The following is a 6,000-nucleotide window of genomic DNA, read 5'->3' as shown; positions in this document are numbered from 1 at the left end:
AAAAAATTCCTCTTCTGGAAGGTTACACTAATGTACATTATATCCATGCACATGACTTCTTAACCTACTAATAAGCAGTGTAAAAATGCTAACAAAGTTGGAGACTTCAAATACCGTCCGGTAATCTCAACTTAGCAAACACCCATAGACAATAAGTAAGAGTGAGCATTCTGCAAGCTGGCCTGAGAGGACAAATACTATGAAGACCAGTCATGGTCTGTAAGAAACCTATGAAGAGTAGGGGAATTGGAAAGGACAGAATGTGTCTGGAGAGGAACTGACAGATGGCAGATGGTGTGGCTGGAACAAAGAGGATGATGGGAGGGGAGACAGAGAAAGGCTAGGTTAGGGTGCTTGAATTTTTCTCTACAGGGTGGGCTGGTCTGTTGGCTGGGAGTCAACACGAAGGCTTTTGAGAAGGGGCATATTAGGAGTAGATCTGATGTTTTGAAAACCACTCTGGTTCCATCTCATCTTCATCCTTCTTCCCTTTATCATCCTTCTGCTCCTGCTTTCTATGGGAAGTAAGAAGAGAGTGTTGAGAAAGTACATGGTTGGTTGTGTCTACATCAGTATTTACTCCTTAAAATTCAAAGTAGGGGGTGGGGAGGGTTTTCCTTGTTGTGTTGGCATTCATGTGGAAGCCTAGGGGAACTTAAGAATAAAACAGAGGAGCAACCAGAAGCGCTGATGACCTCATAATGCAAAATGAACTGCATATGCCTTTTTTGTTTGTTTGTTTTTTGCTCTGGGACAAAAAGTATGGAGACTGATTCTGGAAAAAAAAAATTACTAATTTAGCTTTTCTTTTTTTTTAAAAAAAGACAGTTTTCAATTTGCATTTCAAATTCACCAGTTTAAAAAATGTTGAATCAGTAATAATAGTCTGACCTTATGTTTCAGGGGATTCCACATCATGCATTGTATTCCGGTTAAAGATAAATGAACACTACAGTCCAGTTCTGGAAAAGAAGTTCTATTTGAAAATCTAACAAGTTAGAGATGTATTAATGAAGAAAGGGCAAATCAGAGGAAGGAGAGACGGGTAGGAAGTGAACCAAGAAAGAGGAGAAATTGAAAGGTTCAGCATCATTTTTCAAGTCCTTGTTTCTGAAGCAGACTCCTTTGAGAAATTTTTTTCACCTCTGTGTGTAAGATGTTAGAAACCAAATGACTATTAGAACATTTTCATACTTCCCTTAAATTCTGGAGTCTGGATCTTTGTATCCCCTTCTTGAGGATCATGTCGAAGGCAACTCAAGAGCCATAAAACTCTGGCCTCCAGCATGATGTGTGACCAGAGTGGATGCCCATCCAAAACCCAGAGCCTCCCTCTTTATCTCTCAGTTCACAGACAGGCAGGTCTCCTCCTGGACCCGGGAAAGGAAATGGCATAAGATAACAGGTATGGAGGTGATCTGGAAGGTTAAAAAATAATTTCTTACAGACACAGCCCTTTAAAAAAAATTACTGTTCTCTTTTAGATTACTATAGCATAACAAATCGAGACACACACAGACTCTGATGACAGAAATCTCCTGGTGACATATCACATCTCTTTCACATTGTCACTAGTACAGAATGAACCCCCAAACAGTATGTGTTACACCAATGTTGCCACGCAGTTGACAACTGGTTTTCCTTAAATATCTCTGTTTCCAATTCTTTGAAAGCTACAGACCATACTTGTTTTGCTTCACATGTGTGCGTTTTCCCCTTTTAATAACTGAAACCAGGTTTACCCTTGACTCTTTTGGTGTAGATAATTTTTGCTAATTGGTCTTCTAATGTCTTACACGTTGACCAGGAGTTTTATTGACTCTTTTGTTTATAAGTGAATACTAATAAAAACAAGAGTGACGTAATCATCATATTCAAGGATTTCTGATATGGTTAGCTTTTGGACAATGACCTATAATTTGCTAGTATAAATGGAAGAGTCATTCTTTGCATTCTGTTGTTTCATAACTCATTCGTTTATACAAATTTGCAGTATAAGTTAATTATGGGAACTTAAAGGAATAACCATGTGATTGTCTTCTTTGGGCTTCTGCTTTAGACATCTGAATCTCTGTACCATCACTCCTTAAAAAGGTTCAATAAATTTTCCCAAAGAAAACTACCTCTCCCCTGCATTTTTATCTCCCATAGAGTAAATATGTTTTCTATGTACAGCTGGAAACTCCCCAACTTTCTTTAAATCTTGCTGGCTTTAGATGGGCCCACGATGTTCTATTTGAGGCTAACCTAGTAAGGGGAAGAATGTTAAATTATCTGGGGCCATTGACTCAGCTTCCAACAGAGTGAACATAGGTCTTGGTTAAGATGAAGGGAATTGATGCTCCTGTCCTGGCTGGAGTTATTGATGGAGGACCCGAGTTGCCCAAGTTGACCCTTTGGCCTTCAAATCTGGTGTAACATGGAAAACCCCTCCCAGCATCATCCTTCTTCACGGCAGTGTCAGGAACCTTTTGTTTGAATATCTGACTTGTCTGGAGCCCTACAAGGGAGACAGGGCACATTCTGAGAGAGATGATGTTTACCATGAGCAGGAAAGGAGACTGATGGAAAGTCCCAGCTTATCTAAAACCCAGGGGCTAGACCTTGAGATAACAGCACTCTGTTTTAAAAGTGTTTATGTCCAGAAAGAGGAATTTTGCAAGGGCTCAAAACATGACCACTGTGGCATGAATAGGGTCTCCCTAACCACTGCCCAACCCTAGAATGTCTGTTTTGGAGAGTACAGAGATGTCGTTGGGAAAAGCAAATTATATAGTACTTATGAGCCTAAATTTCTAACAATTGGTAACAGCAAAGTGAAATAATCTTGGTTTGGGAGAAAATGAGGTAAAATATAGAGGAAGATTTATTTATGCATCTTCCCTCCCCACTTGCTGTTAATAACAACCAATTTAAGGGCTTAGTGTTCTAAATGCTTCATATAGACTTGTGACAACCTTGATTTTTATCATCCTTTTTCACAACTGAGAAAACTGAGGGTCACAAAACTTAAATAACTTTCCCATGACACAGAGCTGCATACGCAAATACACATACATACACAGATGAAAGCTGTCTTGACTAAGTGGGATTGATGAGCCATGTGTGTTGACGATTAAGAAACTCTCTCCATATTCCACTGTTAAGAGCAAGAGGACAGTGAACAGACAGCTACATAAGTAGCTTAGTTCTCCTAAAAAAATAGCAAAAGTCAACCCTGGTGGATTTTGTGAAAACTGTAAAAATTCATTCCGATGACTTTTTCATCTTTACCCACTACCCTGAACAGTAACTGGTATAGTTGTTACTGGTGAAAAATGGTGCCAAAGCCCTGTCACATTTTCAGTTTACAAAGGACACTACTGTCATTTTTTGCTGACTTTGACTTCCAGAACAGCACAGAGGGTTCCTACTTTCTGGAAAGACTTTCAACCCCAAAGAGTGGAAACACAAAATCTGTTTTGCTTATCCCTCTGTCACCCAGAGCATTCCAGCTCATTAAGGTTTCTGTGTATTGATTTGGTACATGGTGGCTGGGCAGAGTGGATGCCAGGAGAGTGGCAGATGAGGCTGGAGAGGTGGATGATAAGATCCTAGCATGCTTTGTGGGCCCTGGGAAGGATCTGGGGTTTTTATTACAGTGCAGAGAGAAGCCATTAAAGAGATCGGTGCCAGCGGATGACATGATCTGAGGTATAATTTTAAAGGATCATCCTGGCTGCTTTGTGTAGTTGATGTTTGTGTACTTATGCTTTGGAAGGGGACAGCCAGGTCATGGCATTTTAGACTTGGGGAGTGGCAATTATGATGGGAAAGAGGGGATGGATTTGAGATGCATTTTGGAAATAGGAATTATAGGATTTGGTAATGGATTGAATGTGAGAAGATGAGGGTGGGGGAGAAGGAAGAATTTAGGATGACTCAAGTTTTTCTGGCTTGAGCAAATGGGTAGATAAAGGTGACATTTGTTGAGATGGAGAAGACTGCCAGAATAAAAGGCTTAACAGAGATAATCAAGAGTTCAATTATAGAAATGTTAAGCAGATATCAGGCACAAGCATGCAATAAACAGTTGCAAGTATTGACTAAGGTCAAGGAGCTATCTGGAATAGAGAGATAAATAGGGAATCATTGGCATATGGATGGTCTTTAAAGTTTCGGGAAATGAGTAAGAACCCTTGTGGTAAACATGTCAAGTGAGAAGAAAAAGGGCTCAGCACTGTGCTTTGAGGACTTCAATATTTAGCAGAGATGGTGGAGCCAATAAAGGAAACTGAGAGAATGAAAACCAGAGGAAGAATATTTCAAAAAGGAAGGAACAGTCAGTTATATTAGCTGGGATCAAGTAAGACGACGATTGCACTGCAAGGTTAAATATACATTTACCAGGGAAAATTATATGCCATGGGTGGTCTCAAAATTAGAGATTTGCAAAGAACTCAGGACATATGTTGGGCAAATAATAGAAGTTTACTGTTAGCTTGTAGAGCATAAAAGCTGTGTTAAATCACTTTTCAACTTAGCTAGATTATTAGTATCATCGGGGTAGGGCTTGGGGCAAAGTCAGGACTCCTTATCTAGTTAAAATCTCCTAATGGACAACTCACACAGAACACCAAGTTCTTAGCAATATATATCATAATTAAGGAAGGGAGAGAATTCAGGGAGCAAAACCAAAAGCTGTGTAGACAGGGCAGGGTATATCATCTTTATGGTCACAGCAGAGTTATTAGGCATTTATTTTCATCTTCATTTAACATATTCCTTTGAGAGCAGATCCAACAGGGGGATCTTGAGAAAACCAAAGTTTATATTAAGATTTAAAGGCCAGATCTTGCTTTTGGGGTCTAGAACAGGCTCTGGGGTTCTCTTTAAAAGAAAGGGGAGAAAGGTATCCTCTTTTTATGTGATTGATACCAAGATTTCCCTTCAGGTAAATTTGAAAATAAACTGACCAAACCGGCTTTGCCCAATTTAGGCTTCTTTTGAGATTGAGAAAAAACTGCAAGACTAAAATAGAACAGGAGATTATATCCAAAGGAGATTAAGAGATTTGTGGCAATCGCTGCAGAGAATCAGAGAGACATACATGCACAGCTGGAGACAGAGAGAGAGAACAGGACACAGATCACACACATAGAAACTCACAGCACTGGAGTGGGAGGCTGGGAAGTTGTTGGGAAGAGATCAAATGTTGGAACTTTCCCTGTAGAGGAGCTGTATTATGGAGGACCTCTTTCTCTGATTAGGTCCCAGACCTTCTTCCAGTATCCTGCAAATCAGAAAAATAATGCACACTGGAAGGAAAAGAGTTAAGGACATGGGTGGTTTTATTTGTACTGTAGAGCATTTGAGTTTCTTTGCACTTCTGAAGTCAATTCAGGGTGAAGTGAACATGTCCCTTCGAGTATAGGAGTATAAGTACCAAGCAGAGCCCTCCCACTGGAAGATGAGGACAGTAAGAGAATGTCGCTTTTGTGAACATCTGGGACAGGTCTGGTTGGATTCTTGTGCCACCATCTACGACCAAACATTCAACAACGTTAAATTCATTCATTTGTGCGACGAATATTCGTTGATCGTCTACCACGTGCCAGGCTTTACGCAGGATGTTGAAGGCACAGATTAAAGCCAAGCAGACAGGGTCCCTGACCTGGTGGTGCTTACATCCTAGGGGAAAGCACAGAAAATAAACAAGTGAACAACAAAATCATATGATTTCAGTTAAGGATAGGAATGGGAAGAAAACAAAACAGAGTGCTGTGATAGAGAATGCCTTGGGGTGGGGGGCGGAATGGGTGGAATTTTACTGAGTGATCAAGGAAGACCTCTCTGAGATGATTTTTGTACTGAGGTAAGAAGGAGACAGCCATATACGGAACATGCCAGGCTCACAAAACTGCAATGGCAAAGACGTTTGCAAGTTTGAGGAAGGAAAAGAAAGTCTATGTGGCTGGAGCTTCATGATGGGGAGGAGAATGGGAGATAATATATTTGGGG

This window comes from Leucopleurus acutus (genome assembly GCF_964270905.1).
Source record: "Leucopleurus acutus genome assembly, chromosome: 8".
Classification (NCBI taxonomy): Eukaryota; Metazoa; Chordata; class Mammalia; order Artiodactyla; family Delphinidae; genus Leucopleurus; species Leucopleurus acutus.
Note: the sequence above shows the minus strand (reverse complement) of the source record.